The sequence below is a fragment of the Ochotona princeps genome, chromosome 7 (genome assembly GCF_030435755.1).
Source record: "Ochotona princeps isolate mOchPri1 chromosome 7, mOchPri1.hap1, whole genome shotgun sequence".
NCBI classification, from domain to species: Eukaryota; Metazoa; Chordata; class Mammalia; order Lagomorpha; family Ochotonidae; genus Ochotona; species Ochotona princeps.
Genome location: NC_080838.1, coordinates 5,472,861 through 5,493,560, shown reverse-complemented (window position 1 = coordinate 5,493,560; position 20,700 = coordinate 5,472,861). Strand labels below are relative to the sequence as shown.

General features: G+C 49.1%; 1 protein-coding gene and 1 non-coding gene across 3 annotated transcripts in view; both read left to right on the top strand.

Moving 5' to 3' along the window:
* Window positions 1-20,700, top strand: part of TMEM131L (transmembrane 131 like) — a 173,832-nt gene that overhangs the window by 39,644 nt on the left and 113,488 nt on the right. The window lies entirely within an intron of this gene.
* On the top strand, window positions 16,708-16,814 carry LOC118759035 (U6 spliceosomal RNA). The gene has a single exon (XR_004995943.2). It is a non-coding gene; the product is annotated as a U6 spliceosomal RNA (small nuclear RNA).

Sequence of the window (20,700 nt, the reverse complement as noted above, 5' to 3'; positions counted from 1 at the left end):
GGAGTGAATCATCAGATGGAAGATCTTCCCCTCTGTCTCTTCTCCTCTCTGTATATCTGACTTTGTAATAAAAAATAAATAAATCTTAAAAAAAAAAACCAACTTACCTGTTTACATTTGGTCTGAGTAAATGGTTCATCTTGCTAGGTTGGAGTTATTTTAGCCTGTTGTGACAAAATGAAAATATATACACACACATACATATGTATATGTACATTTTCCCCCTACATGTGCAATTTAACTTAGTTGAGAACATAACTCTTGTAAGGTTTCACCTGATGACATGACATTGAACAGGTTAAGAAGAAAGGCCCATAATGGAGAAGTGTGTGGGAGAGGAGCTATCATATGGTAAGAGATTTTAGGAAAATTCTAGAAGATTGAAAATGGAGGCAACGGCAGGTGCTGAAGGGGTCGTGGGTTTAAGTTGGCCCCACTCCTGCTTCCACTTCCTGCTAGTGCACCCTGAGAGGCCGCTGGTCAGCTATGTATAGGCGACACTCGGGTTCACTCCTGGGCCCAGGCATTGGCCATGACCGCTTCAAACTGTTAAGGCAGTTGGGGAGTGAATCAGCAGACACAAGTTCTGTTTCTGCCTTTCTGCTTCTCGAATGAAGGTAAAAAAATTTTTTTGGCATCGAAATAAGTCAGAAATTATCATTTCATTCCACATTATCTTTTCTTTTTTTAAAAAATTATATTTATAGGAAAGGTAGATTTACAGAGAAATGGAAGAAATAGTAAGATTCTCCATCCACTGGCTTACTTCTCAAATGCCACAACTGCCAGAGCTGAGCAAATCAGAAGCCAGGAGCCAGGAGCTTCCTCCAGGTCTCCCACACTGGTGCAGGGTCCCAAGGCTTTGGGCCATCCTCTGCTGCTGTAACAGGCCATAAGCAGGGAGGGAGTTGGAAGGGAAGTGGAGCAGCCAGGACACGAACCAGCACCCTTATGGGGATCCTGGTGCATGTGAGGTGAGGACTTTAGCCACTAGCCTACCATGCTGGGTCTAAGTGCACTGCTTTCTGAGGTACGTTAGCAAGCAGCTGGACGAGAAGTGGAACAGCCAGGACTCAGGTTGGTGACTCTGGCTGGTGTCTCGGGCTTAGAAGAAAGGTCCATAATGTGTCCATAAAGGTCCAGTCCCTCCACTGGCCTTTTCAAGTTTTTTCACATATTATAGAGCTCGCAGGTTCCTGCAGGTATTGAAGTCAGTGGTGTGAGGGCTGCAGCGTGCTTTCTGGCCCATGGTGGGGACCCTCGGGGTGTGTGCAGGTGATACCTGTTTTGAGCATCGCGGCTGCAGCTGCTGCTGTGGGGGTGCACCCGTTAGGGTTAGGATGGGCTTCAGCAGAAAGGAAACGCAGCAGCATGGGTGAGATAGCCATGTGCCTCCAGACTGCTTATCTGTGAGAGCAGCGGGCTGGCCGGGGCTGCTCTGTGATAGCTCTGGGAGCATCGAGAAGACTGCCCAGCCTGCAGGCCCAGTGTGAAGGAGGAAGCAGCTGGAGGAGGGGGCAGCCCTGCTGTGCCTAGGAAGGAGCCCTCCTGCTTCTCTGTCCGTGGTGTCTGCAGAGCTCAGCCGTCTGGCTGCATCTCAGTGGCTAAGTGTGTGTTCTGCAGCCACGTGTCTGGTTCTGTGTTTGTTTATTTTTTAAAATATTAATTTTTATTGGAAAGGCAGATTTACAGAGAGTAGGAGAGAGGGGAAAAAAATTGTCCGTCTGCTGGTTCACTCCCCAAGTGGTTGCAAAGGCCAGAGCTGAGCTGATCCAAAGCCAGGAGCCAGGAGCTTCTTTCGGGTCTCCCATGTGGGTGCAGGGTCCCAAGGCTTTGGGCCGTCCTTAATTGCTTTCCCAGGCCACAAGCAGGGAGCTGGATGGGAAGTGGAGCAGTGCTCATGTAGGATTCCTGGCTTGTGCAAAGTGAGGGTTTAGCCACTGAGCTGTTGTGCGGAGGGCCAAGCTTTTATTGTAAAGGAAGGGGAACAATGATGGGGCTTGTTGTGTAGCACCCCCTTGTCACAGTAAGCCTTTCTCTACCGATGTTCTTGCTCCTAAGCTGGCAGAACGCAAAATCCATGTGTCTCCTCGGGAGTTGACACCAAGGACCATGGGCATATTATTGCCCTACACTTTGGCTGACAAGTGAATGGTATATTAACGTGGAGGCAGTAGGCCACAGCGGCTTTGGATATGGCTATCTGGGCTGTTAAAGGGTTCTGTTATAAGCATTCTGCTTCATATGAGTGTCACAAAGCTGTGCAGAGAAGGGGAGGCGGAAGTGTCCCAGACTGACCTGAGGCTGGACGCAGTCCTGCACATCAGTGGCTGTGGGGACATTCTCCCTGGCTGGCTGTGACCATGCCAGGCTGCTTTTCTGCTGTCTGATCTGGGCCCTGAAAGTCCTACAGTTCTTAGTTGTCTCCACATCTCGAGGTGTTCACGTTAGACTCCCTCTGGCCAGAGGACGAAGTAGAGTCCGGGACCTGTTCCTCGATGTAACGCTGCTAGACAGCCTGTTTCTGCAAAGTCTCATTTTGTTAAAGAGTAATTTTTCTTTTTTTTTTTTTCCCCCCTGCACTTCCTGGCCGTGTTTATTCTGTTGACCCAAATACTTGAGATGTATTTTCAGTGGCAGGAACTCAGAGATTCCTAAAGTTGAAGCTTAAAAATCTGTGAACTGTGTGTTACTGCAAACAGAGGCATCATGACGGTGTCTCACGCCGAATGGGTGGGGTGTTTTCCTACTTAGGAAAACTGTCAGGCGCCTCGACACTTGGCATGCACACATGGGCGGTCTCTTCCATTGCTAGAAATTTCTTGTGTAAAGTCCCTTCATCTCTTACTCCTTTTTAGAATATAAGAGGGATTTTCACTGTTTGGAGATTTAGTTATTTCTTCTTGTTCTTGGAGCATAGTTGCGTGACTTTTAAGACTGTAAATGTGGGGTAGGAGGAAGCATCTCAGATGGGATCAAATAGGGTAGGATAAAGTAGTAGGGAATGCATGGCCAGATGCGTGGATTCTATATGAGTTACCATCCCTTTAAAAATCTAGTCAATATACTAAATTGTGTATTTTAAAAATACTTAAGTGTGGAGAGATTGTCGCTCTCATCCACTGATTGACTCCCCCCCAGATGCCCAGCAGTCAGGGTGAAGCTGGGCTGGCACTGGGTCCAGCTCTCCCGTGGGGCTACGAGGTACCCAGTGATTTGAGCCATCACCTGTTGCCTCTGAGGATGTGTGTTAGCTGGGGGCTGGAATTGGTAGCCAGAGCTGGCCCTACCGTGCTGGGATGCAGCAGGTTTTAACTGCTGCGCTCAGTGCCTTTACTAGTGTTCTGGGAGTAGAGGCCCAGGGCCAGGAAGGCAGGGCCTGAGATGAGATTGGAGGCAAGTCATGTTGCTCAGAGTGGCATTGTGAGCTAATGCCTTTTCCACCAGCATTCTTGCAAGAATGTACTACTACTGCTAATAATAACTAATAAAAACTGGCTAGGAAAGTGTATACAAGCTTATAAAAATCTAAGGTTTTGTTACATAGAAGTCACACCTGAGGTTAGAAGGGTGTCCTGAAATGACTAGAACAGTTAGAACATCTCCCTGCGTTCCCTCGGCATATATAGAGTTCTTTGCTTTTGAATGTATGGTGAATGCGAAATGCGTTTGTTTTTTGTTTCAAGCAAGAGGTTGACTAATTGGAATGATTATGATAAAAAGAATCGTCATTTTGCTGAGCAAGTAGTTTAGTTGTAGTATATATTTTTTTAATGAGTGATTTTTTTTTTCTGTTTACCTATACAACCAGCAGAATGCTAGGTTTCTATGCAGGCTGTGAGATCTGCACTCACCAAGTGGAGGTGTGACGTTTGCTGTCTTGTCTCTCCCACAGGTAACGTGTCATTGTTAAGAGTGCATGGTTCTCTTCTGACACTGCAGGGGCGCCTCCAGGAAGGAATGTGGGTGGCAGGAGAGGGCTGGCCAGATGTTAACCGTGGGGTGTGGAGCTGGTGTTAGGGCACACGGTGGGGGACAGACAGGCAGCTGATGCACATCTCGTGTGTCGTGCAGCGTGGAATGAGCTCCAGCACTCCTAATTCATGCTTTAATTTCAGTGTGAGGGTCCCTCTGTTTATGCGTCATTGAATGCGAACCGTGTGTCCTGTGTGAGGCAGCAAGGTTGCCATGACAAAGGAGCACGCATGTGTGACTTAAGTAGCAGAATGAGACTGTCATCTGGCTTGCTCCAGCGGCTGGCAGCTCGAGGTCACGGTGTTGGCTGGATGGATTTTTCCTGTCTTCCGTCTGGTCTCTCACGGAGGATGTGTGTCCAGGCTCTCTCCTCTTGGATGGACTCACGACATACTGAGTTAGGGCCTACCCTGATGGCCTGGCTTTTAACTTGATTGCATTTTCCAAGATTCTGTTTCCAAATCTAGTCTCGTTCTGAGGCTTTTGAGGGATGAGGGGGTTAGAAATTGACCTGTAGATTCTGGAGGTATGTGGATCAGCCCGCCATGTGCCGGAGGAGGGGAGAAGGAACGTGTTCAGTTGTGGCAGTCAGGATTCAGGTTCCCATTCTGTTTAGAGATGAGTTGGTAAGCCTGTGATGATGTGGGTTAGTGCTGGAACTACATTTCTCTGCTAAAGGGAGTTGAATGGTAAAACGGAGGAAAAGGGAGGTGGCCAGGTGATGAGGAGTTAGAGGCATAAGACAGGAGGTGGGACGGCCCCAGGGCCTGCCTTGCCACAGTGTCTGCCCTAAAGGGACTTGCAAAAAGTAATGTATAAGGACAAAAGACGACTACCTGTGAGATCTTTCAGAGTGGTATGGAAAGTACACTGGAGTAGGATTTTAGAAAGATCTTAGAGATCGCAGCTTTTCTGTTCAGCTATGCTGTCCTTTGGACATCAAGTTTGGAAAACAGGGCCTGGGATGGTAGCCTAGTGGCTGAAGTCCCCGCCTTATATGTACTGGGATCCTGTATGAGCACTGGCTCATATCTTGGCTGCTCTACTTCCCACCCAGCTCCCTGCTTGTTGCCTTGAAAAGCAATAAAGGATGGGCCAAAGCCTTGGAACCCTGCACCCGTGGGGAGACCCAGAGGAAGCTCCTGGTTCCTGGCTTGAGATAAGTTCAGCTCCTGCCATGGCAGCCACTTGGGGAGTATACCAGTGAATGGAAGATCTTTCTGTCTCCCCTCCACTTTGTAAATCTGACTTTCCAATAAAAAAAAAAAATCTTTAAAAAAAAAAAAGATTGGACAACAGTTTATAGACACAGCCGTGGAGCCTCCATTCCTTTGAGCCTGGCTGAGGGGTCCGCTAGGAGATGAGCTGCACTGCATCAAGAAAGGGGCAGCATGCCTGACAGGATGGCTAAAGCAATAATTGAGGAAGATTGTCACCTCTACAGATTCTGTTACTTTGTGGCTTCCAAGAGACTTTTGGATATCATCCTTATAGTTGGATTTTTAAAAAAAGATTTATTTATTTTTATTGCAAAGTTTTATATATGTATATATATATATAGAGAGAGAGAGAGTGAGAAAGATCTTCCATCTGATAATTCACTCCCCAAGTGGCCACAATGGCTGGCGCTGCACCGATCTGAAGCCAGGAGCCAGGAGCTTCTTCCATGTCTCCCACACAGGTGCAAGGTCCCAAGGCTTTGGGCCGTCCTCAACTGCTTTGCCAGGCCAGGAGCAGGGTGCTGGATGGGAAGTGGAGCTGCCGGGATTAGAACTGGCGCCCATATGGGATCCTGGCGCATTCAAGGTGAGGACCTTAGTCACTAGGCCACCGTGCTGGACCCCATAGTTGGATTTTTTTTTAAAGATTTATTTATTTTTATTACAAAGTCAGATATACATAGAGGAGGAGAGACAGAGAGGAAGATGTTCCATCCGATGATTCACTCCCCAAGTGAGTGCAACGTCTGGTGCTGTGCTGATCCGAAGCCAGGAGCCAGGAAACCTCTTCCAGGTCTCCCACGCGGGTGCAGGGTCCCAGTGCATTGGGCCGTCCTTGACTGCTTTCCCAGGCCACAAGCAGGATGGGAAGTGGAGCTGCTGAAATTAGAACCGGCGCCCATATGGGATCCCGGGGCGTGTTCAAGGCAAGGACTTTAGCCGCTAGGCCATGCCACCGGTCCCTATAGTTGGATTTTTAATTTTTTATGGAAGACCTATTTTTTTTAAAAGAGTAACAGAGATCCTGCAGCTCCGTGGGAGACTCAGAAGAGACTCTTGGCTCCTGGCTTCAGATCTGAACTCCGGCTATTGTGGCCACTTGGGGAGTGAGTCAGCAGATGGAAGATCTTCCTCTCTGTTTCTCCTCCTCTCTGTGTAAGTGAGTTTCCAATAAAAATAACATAAATTTTTAAAAAAGAAAAATACAGAGTGAGAGAGAGGAAAGATTTTCCAACTGTTGGTTCACTCCCTACAAATGGCTGCAGTAGCTGGAGCTGAGGCAGGCCAAAGCCAGGAGTGTTTCCCCTATGGGTGCAGGGGCCAAGCACTTGGGTCATTTTACACTTGCTGCGTCAGAAGTGGAGCAGCTGAACAGGTGGCAGCTTAATCCAGCCCTTGGGTTGTTAGTGACGTTGTGTTGTTCCAGAGAGTAGTGACATTGTTCCATAGAGGACAATATGAACACGGCAGAACCAGCGTGACTGTGACAGCCAGAGCTCGTTCTTAGGATGCATACAGCAATTCTCCAGTTCCCATGGACCCTGCAGCAAGAATTGGGTGTGGCTGGGTGTGAAGTGTGAAGAACAAGGCAAAGCATGTGGAGTGGCGCGGCTGATTTCAGAGCCAGCTTGCTGACCTTGGGACTTCTGAGCTCACTCCTGGGATGGTGACCACGGAGCCGCTCCCTTCCCAGGCCGGTTCCGCAGCGTGGCTCAGCCCCGGCGAGGGCTGGCCTGGCCCAGTGCTGTTGTGCTGAGTGTGCGCTCCGCTGCTGTGAATGGCTTTAGGACAGGGAGGATGGTCCCCTGCGTGGCACTGGAGGATCCTGAGCAGGGAGGAGGGGTCCCCTCTTTGGTGTTTGAGGATTGTGAGCAGGGAGGACGGTCCCCTGCGTGGCACCTGGAGATGAAGTAGGAGGCCTAAACTTAGACTTCAAGAAACGAGAATGAATCTGTGGAGCACAGCAAGGAAGACACGAGTAGCATGTGAGGCGGGTCAGGAGAAGAAAGTGAAGGGAGATACAGTCACTTAGGCTTGCTGACCTCTGGGCATGGGGTTTGAGTGGACTCAGGATGGTACTGGAGGTTTGGGTGTGTTTGGATAGAAAGACAAGTGTTGTTTCAGTTTCTGTCCTGTCTTATTTGTGTTTGTTATAGACTGATGGTATTGCCATGATGTTGAAACAGATAACTCTACGGTTGAGCCAGTGGGACCAGGATAATTGTGATGTCCAGAGATTTAAAGCTTTAGTATCTAACATGTCTGTGAACTTTTGGGTTTTTATTTTTCTCTTCTTCTCTGAGAAGTCACAGGAAGTGAAATGAATGAATACGGTACAGACTGGATCTGTAAATGGATCCTGAACCCAGAACAATTCAGCCAGGGTTCCTGCCCCGTGCCAGCCTGTGTGCTGGGCTCCAGGTCTGCACCAAGTGCCTTGTTCTCATGTGTCAGCCAGGGTTCCTGCCAGGGCCAGCCTATGTGCTGGGCTTCAGGTCTACATGAGTGCATTGTGCTCATGTTTCAGCCAGGGTTGCTGCCCCGTGCCAGGCTGTGTGCTGGGCTCCGGGTCTGCACTGAGTGCTTTGTTCTCATGTTTCAGCCAGGATGCTTGCCAGCGCCAGCCTGTATGCTGGGCTCCAGGTCTGTACCGAGTGGTGGTTTGTTCTCACGTGTCAGCCGGTGTTCCTGCCCTGTGCCAGGCTGTGTGCTGGGCTCCGTGCTTTGTTCTCATGTCTGTGTGCTAGGTAATATGGGTGATGGGGTCTGCCACCAGAGTCCTCGGACTGATGAAGTTGCCCTGTGTCTCTTCAGAGTCCTTCCACTGGAGGATACAGCTTAGTACTTTGCCTTAAATTGTTTCTTCAAATAAAATAGTGTGTTTTTGTTCATATGTATGTATAGAACTTTAACATTGAAAAAATTAAAAGAAAAAAAAAGGCTTAATTCCTTTGAGAGGGAGAGGGAGAGAGAGAGAGAGAGAAGAGAGAAAGAAATCTCATGTACCAGTTCAGTTCCCAGTGGCCCACACCTGCTGGAGCTGTGCGAGGCCAAAGCCAGGAACTTATTTAATCCTGATCATCCTCATGGGTATGGCCGAAAGTCAACTCCTTTGCTGGAGTCAGGTGCCAGAGCTGGGGAAGCCAAACCTTTGACATTGTCATAACACAGCTTAGAAATGAAAAACAGATGAAGCTTGGGTCAGTGTGTGCGTCAGATGCACGTCACCGCCCCCCCACCCCTCCCCAGTTAAAAGCTGATTTTGATACTTGGGCTATTCACGAATTCAGTGGTTGTCAACCCTGGCCCACACTTTAGGATCTCTGAGGAACTTTGTTTAAAAACTACTGATGCCTCTGGCCCTACCCTGGCGTTTTGAGCAGCCATAGCTGAGAACCGCTGCATCCCTGGGGTACAGTTCCTGCATGGTGCCCTTGTTTTGATCTTGCTCACCAGGATCTGATCAGTTGGCAGAGACCCCGATTGCAAGGTTTGTTCCTCTTGTAGCAGGCTGGATTTTCACTGCAAGTTGAACATACAGCGATGGAGTGGAAGGGTGTGGGAACACTTGTCTTTGTATACCTGCATACCTGTGCTCATACATGAAGTGGTCCCTAGTTAGCACCAGGCTGTGGGCCATCTTTGCTGGCCTCTCAGTCAGCTCGGGTTGCCTTTGAACTTGAACTGAACTCGAAGCCACTCGGAGGACAGGGCTGTGGCCTTCATGTGGAAGGGCACACACCTCGTGGCACCCGAGGACTCCCTAGCAGGGGGAGTCAGTTGCTGGTTCCTCGGCCTTCTTTGTCCTGGTTCCTTGAACAGGTCTTGCTAAGGAAAGGGGTGCCTGTGGCCTAGGTGGGCTGCAGGTTCACCTTCCACCTCTCCTCTCATTGGTCAGCTCGTTCTTTGAAGAGAGAACACACCCCTATCACCCGTGCAGTTTCCTGACTGCTGAGGAAGTGTTTAATAGACTGTAAAGAACCGTTTGCAATCTTTGCCTCCAGTACAGCAGAAAGATAACTTGAGTGACCCATTCCTATTGTAGTAAACACCCATGGGTACACAGTGCTCCTTGCAGGAAAAATGTCCTGTTTCGTTTCCATTTACCCTGCGTCTGTGAAAGCTAATCACCGGAGTAGATTTCAGGCTGAATGCTGTCACGTTCCAGTAATGTCATAATCCTCACGACGGCATCTGAGTGGAGAGAACAACCCCACCTGTCTCATTAAGCAGGCTTTCCCAAAACTGTTTCACTTAATTGAATGACTGATAGTTTCCCTTGGCCAACTTGTCCTTAAGATAATAATTATGCTTAACACAATTTAGAAAACATTTGTTAATGCTTGGAAGTGTTTATAATTGAATATTCGTTTCTTTTAGTTATAGGATTTTGTTGTGGAGAAGTGGGGCGGACCTTTTAACTCTTAGCCTTAGGATGGGATTTTGTGGGGGAAACGAAATGGAAAGCGGAGATTTCAGGGATGGAAAGTGATGGTCACTTTCCAACTTACAGTTGGCCCACATTTGAAGAAGATTGAATATTAGGTGCGGGAAATGGTTTTGGCATTTGTATCATAATGGAATCCCTTAAGAGATGCAATGCTTTTTCCTATATCTCCCTAATTATAATATGCCCAAACTGATTTTTTGTTTTGAAAAAGAGATAATTAATTTGAAAGGTAAAGAGAGACAGAGAGATCTTTTCAACCTATTGGGTCACTTCCCAAATGCCTGTGACAGCTGGGGCTGGGCCAGGCCTATAGCCAGGAGCCTGGATTTCAAGTGGGGTCTCCCACGTGGGTGGCAGGGACCCAAGTGCTTGACCCATCACCTGCTACTGCTTTGCAGCGTGTACGTTAGTGGGAACTCGGATGCCAAGTGCAGTTAGGACTTGAGCCAGACCTTCCCACACGTGATGTAGGTATCCCACGTGTGTCTTGTCTTCTGCACTCACACGTCAGAAATCACATCCTTTGCAGTCATTGAAAATTACAAGGCTGGGTTTTGAGACTGCATGAAGGGGCACATGGTTCCTCCAAATGCATTTTGGGGTCATGGTAACAGCATGTGAGGAACCTCCTGCTGAGGACTAGTGGTGAGAAGGAATGAGTGTGTTTTTTTCCCTTGGTTATAGTATCTGGGCAGATGATCTGATGTTTTAAAGCCATTACAGTATTTTAACAATAGCCACAACCAAGAGCTGCCAGGCTCTCGCACAGCGTTCAGAATGCCCTGTCGTGCACAGCACTAACTTCCTGTTTCTGGCCAGTGTTCTTTTTTTTATGTTGGTCTTCATGATGAAGGACACTGCAGCGACTGGGGGTGGAGGGCACGAGGAAGGCCTTGGAGCCCTGGGTCAGGACTGGGCTAGCGGTGGGAGGTCTGCGATCCAAGCTGGCGCTCCTATCTGCAGAGCTGGTGGACGTGACAGTCACCTGGCCAGCTCTCCTGTTACCCTGAGGGGCGCATAGTATGGGGTTGGTGTCTGCCACATTGAGGGCTTCTGCCTGAGCTGGTTGGTACCTCCTCCTCAGCCCTCTTCACCCTTGAACCGTCCTGCCTCTGGCTTCGACCCACCACAGGCCAAAAACATTTAGGGCAAAAGTTGCACCAGGGGCCCAGAGCATTAGCCTAGTGGCTAAAGTCCTTGCCTTCCACTCTCCGGGATCCCATATGGGTGCTAGTTCCTGTCCCAGCTACTCCACTTCCCATCCAGCTCCCTGCTTGTGGGGGAAGACAACAGAGGACGACCCGAAGCCTTGGAACCCTGCACCCGCGTGGGAGACCTGGAGGAGGCTCCTGGCTCCTGGCTCCTGGCTTTGGATTGTCCCAACTCTGGCTATTGTGGCCATTTAGGGAGAGAACCTGCAGGTAGAAGATTTTTTCTGTGTAAAAATCTGCCTTTTAAAATAAACATGAATAAATTAAAAAAGCATAAAGAAGTAAGCTGAGGAGCAAACTAGAAGCAGTTTGGTTTGCCTTTGGCATTTCCTGAGCAGCTTGGGTACGGGGGGGGGGGGTGGGCAGCGATACAGGTATGCTCGCTTCCGTACTGCGTTCAGTTTTGAGGTTTCTTAGGGATACAGAAGCTGTCACAACATGAAAACATTTCAAAATAATGTAGCTGTGGTGAAGTTGGCTTCCATTAAAGCATATCTTTCGGCTTAATACCAGCTTCTGTTCCTCCCTGTGGCTCTGTGCTCTTTGGCTGGGGTCTTGGTGTTGGCAGAGGAGAGGATATGTTCTGTGGCTCAGAGCAATGTCCAGATGCCAAGGGGGTGCTGCTGATAACGAGTAGGGCTCATGCTCCATGTTTATGCTGCAAGAACCTCTGGAAGACCCCAAATTTCTTGTCAGGCTAGCTTACACTTGAGGAAGACTTGCCCTGGGGCAGGTGTTGGGAGCAATGGGTAAACTGCAGGCTGGGTGTCTGTGTCCCACATTGGAATGGCCAAGTTCCTGCTTCCGCTGGCTGATTGGCACTTCCTGGTCATACAGATGTTGGGGTGGCGGCAGTGATTGAAGTAATGGGGTTCCTGCCGTCACATGGGAGACCTGAATTGAATTCGGGGTTCCTGGCTTGGACTCCCAAGCCACTCCCAAGGCATTGGGGAGGGCACGAGTGGATGAGGGGTGCTCACTCTCCTTCCCTGCCCCGTCTCTCCTGCCTCAAAGAAGTAAATACAATTCTTATCACAAAATATAGTGTGTATGAAATACTGGTTTTTCACAACTTTTTAAAAAAGTCAAATAATTCCTTCCTCGCCTGTTGTGAATTTTAAGCAGACCTTTTTCTGAGAAAAAAAAAAAAAGCTTATTTGCATTGGGAAGTCAGATATTTGGAGAGGAGGAGAGACAGAGAGGAAGATCCTCCGTTGAATCACTCCCCAAGTAGCTGCAACAGCTGGAGCTGCGCCAATCTGAAGCTAGGAGCTAGGAGCTAGGAGCCAGGAGCCAGGAGCCTCCTTTGAGTCTTCCACACGGGCTGCAGGGTCCCAAGGCTTTGGGCCGTCCTCGACTGCTTTTCCAGGCCACAGGCAGTGAGCTGGATGGGAAGTGGAGCAGCTGGGATATGAGCTGCAGCCATGTGGAATAACCCAGTGCACACAATGCAAGGATTTAGCCGCTAGGCTACTGTGCTGGGTCCCAAGCAAGTCTGTTTTAAACAGCCACTTCATTTGAGTGGCTTGTTGTTAAAATACCAGTTTTCCCTGGTTACTACCCAGGAGGGTCATTGACCTTGATTTGGAATGTGGCTCAGTCTCTTCCCTGGGTAACCCCAGTCTCAGGTGTCTGCAAGCTTTGATTTCCACATTTGTGGAAAGAGAGACTGAGGGTACGCTTCCTCTTAGAAATTGTTGGGTAGGTGTGGCAGAAGGGGGAGTGACCAGTGTGGGGTCTGCTGTCGCCAATGTCCTGCCCTTCATGAATGGCTGATTCTGCTACTTTTGAATCTCTGGTTACTTTTGTCTGGGTGTTTGTCTCAGCTGAGAAGAAACCAAGAAAAGAATTGCTTTTTAAATGATGAGAAATGACTCAAGAATGTGTGATGATGTAAGTAGGAAGGCATGGGTGGGTTTTAAAAATAGAAATGGCTTTTTATTTTTCAGTATGAAGGTTATGATCACAATAGTTAATTGCTGCTGGCTTGCTTTATCCTACAACCTTTTAAAGTCCTCTGCAAGTGGTGCCTCATTTCTTCATGCCAATCTCGCTGTGAGTCAGGTACCATTAAGATGAGTGCCCTTGCTCTGCTTAGCTTAGAACAGGAAACTGAAGTTAGCAGTCATTCCTACTGCTCCCCGGCTGGTGGTAGGTCTGTTGTTAGAAAATGTTTATCCAGGGTCGGAGCGTGGGGGAGCATTTGCCATAGCGGTTAGGACACTGGTCAGGACGTCCAGTTCCCTTTCCTGAGTAGCTGGATTCAAGCCCTGCAGTTTGTATTTCCACTTGTGGTCATGCGTGCCCTTAAAGGCAGCAGGTAATAAAGACTGAAGTGCTTGGATCCTGCCACCCGCATGGGAGACCTGGTTGAACACGGTTTGCCTGGCTTTGGCTTGGCCTGGCCCAGCCCACCCCCAGCCCCCAGCCCAGCCTAGCCCCAGCCCCCAGCTCAGCCCCAGCCCCCAGCTCAGCCTAGCCCCAGTCCCAGCCCCAGTCCCAGCCCCAGTCCCAGCCCCAGCCTCAGCCCCAACCCCAGCCTATCCCCAGCCCCAGTCCCAGCCCAACCCAGCCTCAGCCCCAGCCCCAGTCCCAGCCCAACCCAGCCTCAGCCCCAGCCCAGCCCAGCCCAGCCCAACCCCAGTCCCAGCCCAACCCAACCTCAGCCCAGCTGTTTGCGGGCTTTGGCAGAGTGAGCCTGCAAATGGAAAACCTGCCTCCCTCTGGCTTTCCAGTGAATTAAATAATTAAAAAAAAAAAAATCTCAGGAAATGTGTGAAGAAGAAAATCGCACTGTAAAACTACAGATAGTATTACCCTTATTGAGATGGAATTTACAGCTCATACAACCCCACGTTTGTGTTCATATTTTTACAGCATTGACAGCTGTTGAACTTCAGAGCACTTTCATTGTCTTGTAAAGGCAGCTCCCATTCATTAGTAGTCACTTTCATCCCTCCCCTCCATTCTCTGGCAGCCACTGTCTGTTTCTGTGGACACACCTTTTCTGTTTCCTGTCAATGGACTCTGATAGCATGTGGCCTCTCTTGGCCTGCTTTCATTTAGTTTCACGTTTTCAGTGTTTGTCTGTGTTTTGGTATATAGACATGCTTTGGTCCTTTCTGTTACCAAAGACAGTAGTCCTGCCTTATCTGTGGTTGTGCTTTCCATACTTTTGGCTGCCCTTGGTTAACTGCGGTTTGAAAATGTTACATAGAAAATTGTGGAAAGAAGCAATTCCTAGGTTTTAAATTGCACTGCCTGAGGAGCATAATGAAGTCTTCTGCCATCAGACTCCACCTAGTTGTGATCCACTCGGGGTGTGAGTCATTCCTTTGTCTACTGTGCCCACCCAATAATATATGCTGCCTGCTCATGAATCCTCCAGATTAGATGTCAGTGCATCACAGTGCCTGTGTTTCCTGGTAGCCCTGTATCATTGGAACGCCTGTGTTGCCCACCTTAGTTCATCTTGTCATGAAGGTGTTATATCGTCTCACATCGCCACCAGCAGGGTGACTGTGACATAATGTGCTGCCCAGAGAAAGAGACTATATTAGTACAACTTCTATTACAGAATATTGTGATTGATTAATTTTGATTTAAGTTTGTCACAGCTTTGGCTATTCAGGAAAAAGCATAGTATGATAGAGTTGGGTAGTACCCAAGGTTTCAGGTCTTCACCAGAGGTCTTGGATAAGGGGAAAGATTACCGTAGTCCTATGGCTATAGAGCATTTCACTCATCCATTGATCAATTGGTGCACATTTAGTTTGTTTCTAATTTTTGGCTATTAAGAATCATGTTGCTGTGAGCATTTGTAAGTTTTTGTGTGGACATAGGTTCTCTTTGTTCACTCTTTGTTCACTCCCCAGCTGCCCACAACACCTGGAGCTGGGCCAGGCCAAAGCCAGGAGCCGGGAACTCCATCCAGGTCTCCTACTTTGGTGTTAGGGACCCAAATACCTGGCCCATCACTTGCTGAATTGCAGGGTGCGCATTAGCAGGAAGTTGGAATCAGAAGTGGAGCTGGGGCTCAAACCTAGGTTCCCTGGAATGGAATGTGAGCGTCTCAGCTCCTGTGCTAAATGCCCAGTCCTCCACACATATTCTCATAGTTCTGAAGATCGGAGACACTAGGTGGTCAGGATACAAGTTTGGGTGAGGGCCTCCACCTCCAAGGTACACGGGGAAGCACCAGGAGAGTGGTCACAGTGTTGTCCCAGTTGTCATGGCAGAGCCCTCGCATCGTAGACACTTCCCCTAGGGCCCCATCTCCCCCTACTCTCCCATCAGAGATCAGGCACTTGGGTCCCTGCTACCCATCTAGTCACGAATGGCTGGCTCCTGGGATTGGAAGCTGAGGCAGGACTAGACTGCAGGCACTGTGTCATGAGATGCGGCATCCCAAGTGATGGTGTAACCCTCTGTGCCACCACACCCACCCTCTAACTTCCTTTAGTTTGCATCTGTTGGTTATTGAGTTGGCAGAAGTCTTTGTTTCCTGTCTGTGGTGATTACTTCCTGTGACTCGTCTAGGTCTGTGCCCAGGAAGCTTCTGGGACTTGCTAGGATGTGGCTCCTCAACTTGGGTATGTAGTGATGTCCCAAGTCGTGAACTAATGGTACCAAGAGGGTCCAGGCTTGATGCACTTAATGACGTCTAGGAGGTGGGAATGGAAGGTTGGTCTGCACTGGCCCAGCCTCGTCTACTCCTCTTGCTGGGGCTTCACTGTTGCCACCCTTTGGCCTCAGCAGATGGCCCAGTGATCATCTGATTTCAGACCATAAGCTCCAAACCTGTGAGCCAAGAGAGCCCCGCTTGCTTAGCTGGCTACTGTAGAAGCTTTCCAGTGCTGTGGCGTCAAACAAAGTCCCACATATCCAGCCTGTAAGATTAAGCCAGAGGTTTCCCATGCAAGAACTTTATGGGGTCCTTTTCAATCTGTACTAAACCGCACGCAGAAAGTCTGGGGAATATAGGAACCTGAGGCACAGACTGCCTTGAAGGGCCACCACTCAACACTGGGCGATGTCTCCACCTGGGAAGCGTGGGGTCCAGAACGCTGTTATCTGTGGGGAGGCTTCCGAGTGGGAGCTCACCCGGTGAGTCTCCACGGGGTTACCAGAAAATCAGGAAGGGGCTAGAAGAGATACTCAGCTTCTGGTGAACAGAACCTGACAGCATCTGGGGTCATCAAGAAAGAAACACACATAGATACACACAGTATCTGAGGTCATCAACGCACACGCACACGCATGCACGATGAATTGCTGCCATGAAAAGTCAGTTTCCTTTGCCACTGCTATCCTTTTTGTGAGCCAGTAGGCAGATCTCAGCCGCATGAAAGTTTGGTGACCTTGACGCAAAAACTGAGCGCTGAGCTGTTCAGCAACTCATTGAACACTTGCAGGCTTTGTGGGCTCAAAACTTACTGGGGTTAGCAGTGGGAATATTTTCTTTAAGGATTCATTTATTTTTATTTGAAAAGCAGAGAGAGGAGAGACAGGGATTGTCTTGTATCCACTGGCTCACTAAGCAAATGGCTGCAATGGCCAGAGCTGGATCTAGCTGAAGCTGGGAGCCAGGATCCTCCTCCAGGTCTCCCATATAGGTGCAGGGTCCCAAGGACATGTGCCATCCTCCGCTGCCTTCCCAGGTCACTATCCAGGAGCTGGATCGAAGTGGAGCTGGTGGGACATGAACCAGCAGCCAAATGGGATGCTGGTGCTGCAGACAGAAGCCCGGTGTGCCATGTAGTGGCTCTGGTACCAATGGTGGGACTATGTTAAAGGGGGAAAAAAATCCAATATGCCTTACATTTGAAGTTTTAATAAAAATTATCACCAAGTGCCTGCTTTGGCAGCACATATACTAAGATTGGAATGATACAGAGAAGATTAACATGGCCCCTGCCCAAGGATGATACGCACATTTGTGAAGCGTTCTGTATCTTTGCATCTGGTCTAGGGGTAAGTCAGGTGCCAAGGTTAGGGGTCTTAATGCAAACGCTTTTCTTTGTGCATAGCTTTTGTTGGGAAAAAAATTAAATAAGTAAATAATAAAAAATCATCACTGATATATGTACATCCCCAGGGCTCCTCCCAGGATCCTGGAAGACCCCCAAACAAGTGAGGGCAGGAGAACATGCTTGTGTGGATGTTGCTGGAGAAAGGGGAGGCCAGTGAAGCCAGGTCTGTGGTATAGCTCAAGGTGTAGGCACCTTGTACACTACCTGGAACCAGTGTGCTGGGCCTGGTGGGTGTACGCTCATCATAAACAAGGTCCCTTCTCTTCCTGGGCTCCTTGGCCAACCCCTGTGAGTACTTCAAAGGACGCAGTTGTTGGTGTCTTCCCTGTGGCAGTCGGGGAGAGAGGCATAGACCAGACCAGGTCCGGAGAGCACCTAGAACCAGTAGTAGTCCCTGGTACCCAGGGTTCAGGTTCCTGGTTCCTGGCTCCAGGTCCCCAGGGCGCAACAAAGTGAAGCAGCAAATGTTGTGAGTTGAAGAAACTTTGGGTTGGAAAAGCTTGATAATACAGTGAATGACTTAGCAAATTGCCCTAGACCAGAAGATGTCCAGACATGTTCCAGAACTTCAGGAACAGGCGGGCATTGTGGCATGGTGAGCTAAGCTGCTGGCGGTGAGGCCCACATCGCATATTAGAGCGCTGATTGCTGCCGCAGCCAACCTACTGATGCATCCTGTGAGGCAGCGGGGGTGGCTTGAGGGCTTGGACCCCTGCCACCCACATGGACGGCACAGGTGGCGCTCCTGGGACTGCTGGCTTCAGCCTGGCTATGGCTATGGCTGGCATTTGGGGAGTGAACCAGAAATGGAAGATCAGATATGCACTCTCTCGCTCTTATTCTGCCTTTCAGTTAGATGAAAATAAATGGAGAAGAAAAAGACATTGAAACAGTTTGTAGGGAGTTGGGGATACAGTGGTTGGTACAGTGGTTAAGGTGCTGTGTGGGGTGTTACATCCCATGTCGGAGTGCCTGGGTTCAAACCCTGACTCTGCTTCCTGTTCTGGCTTCTTTCCAGGGCACAGGCTGGGCAGGTAAGCCAAGGGGCTAGCTCAGCACAGCACATGTGGGAGAGTCAGGAGGAGCTCCTGGCTCCTGGCTTCAGGCTGACCCAGCCAAATGGAGTTCCTGGCTCCTGACTGGCCTGGCTGTCTGGAGGTCCTGGCTCCTGGCTCCTGGCTTCAAGTTAGCCCAGCCCCAGATGGAAGATGTTTCTGTCTGTCTCTGCCATGTCAGACAAAGTGAAGATGGGTACGTTGAGAAGTTCATGGAAAAATGAAAGTAAAGACACATCTATTTTGGTTCAAACATTTGAAATCCATGTTTGTTGGTTTTTTAGTATACATTTCCCATGAACTTTTTTTTTTTTTAAAGCTTGGGATGCTGCTGGAGTCTCAGACTAAAGGCAGCCTTTTTTTTTTTTTTTTTTAATTGGAAAGTCAGATATACAGAGAGGAAGATCTTCCATCTGCTGATTCACTCCCTAAGCGGCCGCAACAGCCAGAGCTAAGCCAAGTTGAAACCACGAGCCAGGAGCGTCTTTCAGGTCTCCAAGTGGGTGCAGGACCCCAAGGCTTTGGACCTTCCTTGACTGCTTTCCCAGACCACAAACAGGGAGCTGGGTGAGAAGTGGGGCTGCCGGGATTAGAATCTGCCCATATGGGGTCCTGGCACATGCCAGGTGAGGACTTTAGCTGCTAGGCTACTGTGCCAGGCCCCTCCCGTGAAATTTTTGAAGACTCACATGTATGGATTTCATATTTTTTTTTTGCCTCAAAATAAAAATCTTTTTAAAGATATGATTTTTCATCTTATTCAAAAGACATGGCAAGACATTTTTTGAATGTTCCTACCGCTTTGAAAGATTTATTTAACTTCATTTGAAAGACAGATTTTACAGAGAGTTGGAGGCAGAGAGAAGGTCCCATATCCGCTGCTTCACTCCCCAAATGGCTCTTATGGCAGGAGCTGAGCTGAGCCAAAGCCAGGAGCCAGGAGCCTCCTTTCAGTTTCCTACATGGGAGCAGGGACCCAAGGACTTAGGCCATTGTCAGCTACTTTCCCAGGCCATAAGCCAGGGGCTGGATGGGAAGTGGATCAGCCAGGGCACAAACTAGCACCCATATGGGGGGAGGGGAGATGCCATCAGCACAGGCTGAAGCTTTGGCTGCTTGCTAAACCACTGCGTCAGCCCCCAAAACTTACCTTTTAGTATTACTTCCTGGAACCTTCATGAAATGCCTTCATTTCTAACAAATGCAATGTATGTGATATTGTAGATTAGTGGGGGTAGAATAGTGAGAAAGAAAGCATTGGGTTGGCTATTGAGAAATTTCCTTTTGATGAAATCATGTGTGACTTAAGAAAAGTGTCAAGTTCTTATGCGTGTTCACTGGACAAAGCAGTCAGCGTGACCGCGTGCTCTGGCTTTGTTATCGGTACACTAGGCTCTGACCACACCGAGTTCCAGCTTTCCTTGTGGACTGTGTGGCTCAGGGGACAGATATGCTGACTCCCTAGTTCCACTCTAGCGTGGCACCTGCTTCTTTTCCTGTTTGGTCCAGGTCTGTGCAGGATGGGATGGGTGTCGTGATCTGGTGGCACTTGGCCCTGGCTGTGGCCCTGGCCCTTAGCCTTCTTCTGCACCGTGCCTTAACCACTTTCAACTTGGTTCCTACACTTCCTCCTGCCAGTCTGCCTGAAGTTGTGGAACATCCTCCCTTGGGGAAATTCCACCTGGTAAAGGCCTTGTGAAAGCTGAAAGTGGTGATGGGAGGGGAGGCAGAGCCTTAGGCAGGGGGAGAAGCCCAGGCAGCCAGAGAGGAGCCTGCGCAGGGGAAGCCTTTGGGATTCCCGGAGCTGTGGCTCTGGGTCCTGGGTGAGGTGAGCTCTCTGTGGCCCCTGGGTGGGGCTAGGCTTGCAGCGATCATGGGTGGCTGTTAGCACACTGAGTTTTGAAGCCAAAGATTAGATACCCAGATCCAAGTGTGGGAGACCTTTCTCACTTGGCTGCCCCGGAGCTTGTGACTTTTCACTGAAGCTTCAAGCGACAATGATGGCACTGAAGGGGAAAGCATGGGACAGAAGGAAGGAGACACTTGGAATTGCCATGGAAGGGGTTGGTGCAGTCTGACAGTCAGTGTGTGTAAAGAATGTTATTTATTTTTATGATAGGAAAGCCAGAATTACAGAGAGGAGGAGAGACTGGCTCACTCCCATATGGCCTCCCGAAGGAGCCAGAAGCTTCTTATACGTCTCCTACATGGGTGCAAGTGCCCGAGGACTTGGGCCTACCTCTTCTGCTTTCCCAAGCCTTGAGCAGGAACTCAATCTGAAGTGAGGAAGCTCAGATTCAGACTAGCACCGATTTGGGAAGCTGGCGCTGCAGGCAAAGTCAAGCTGGCGCTGCAGGCAAAGTCAGCCGGCAAGCTGCCCCCCTTGCAGATATTAAAATTTTAAGGCCTGTGTTTGTATGGAAGGGAAATAGCAAGTGAGTGCAACATTATTTATTTGTTTTTAAGGTCTGTGTTATTTATTTGAAAAGGAAAGTTATATGGTGAGAGTCATGGAGATCTTTCATTTACTGGTTCACTCCCCAGGTGGTTACAAAAACCAGGACTGGGCCAGGTTGAAACTAGGATCATGAAATTCTGTGCAGATGTCCCTTTGTGGTTGACAGGGCCCCAGGCACTTGGATTGTCATCTGCTTTCCCAGCTACATTAGCAGGGAACAGAATTAGAAGTGGATCAGCTAGGACACAGACCATATGGGATGGGGTGCTGCAAATGGCAACTATAGTTGTAAAGCAAAT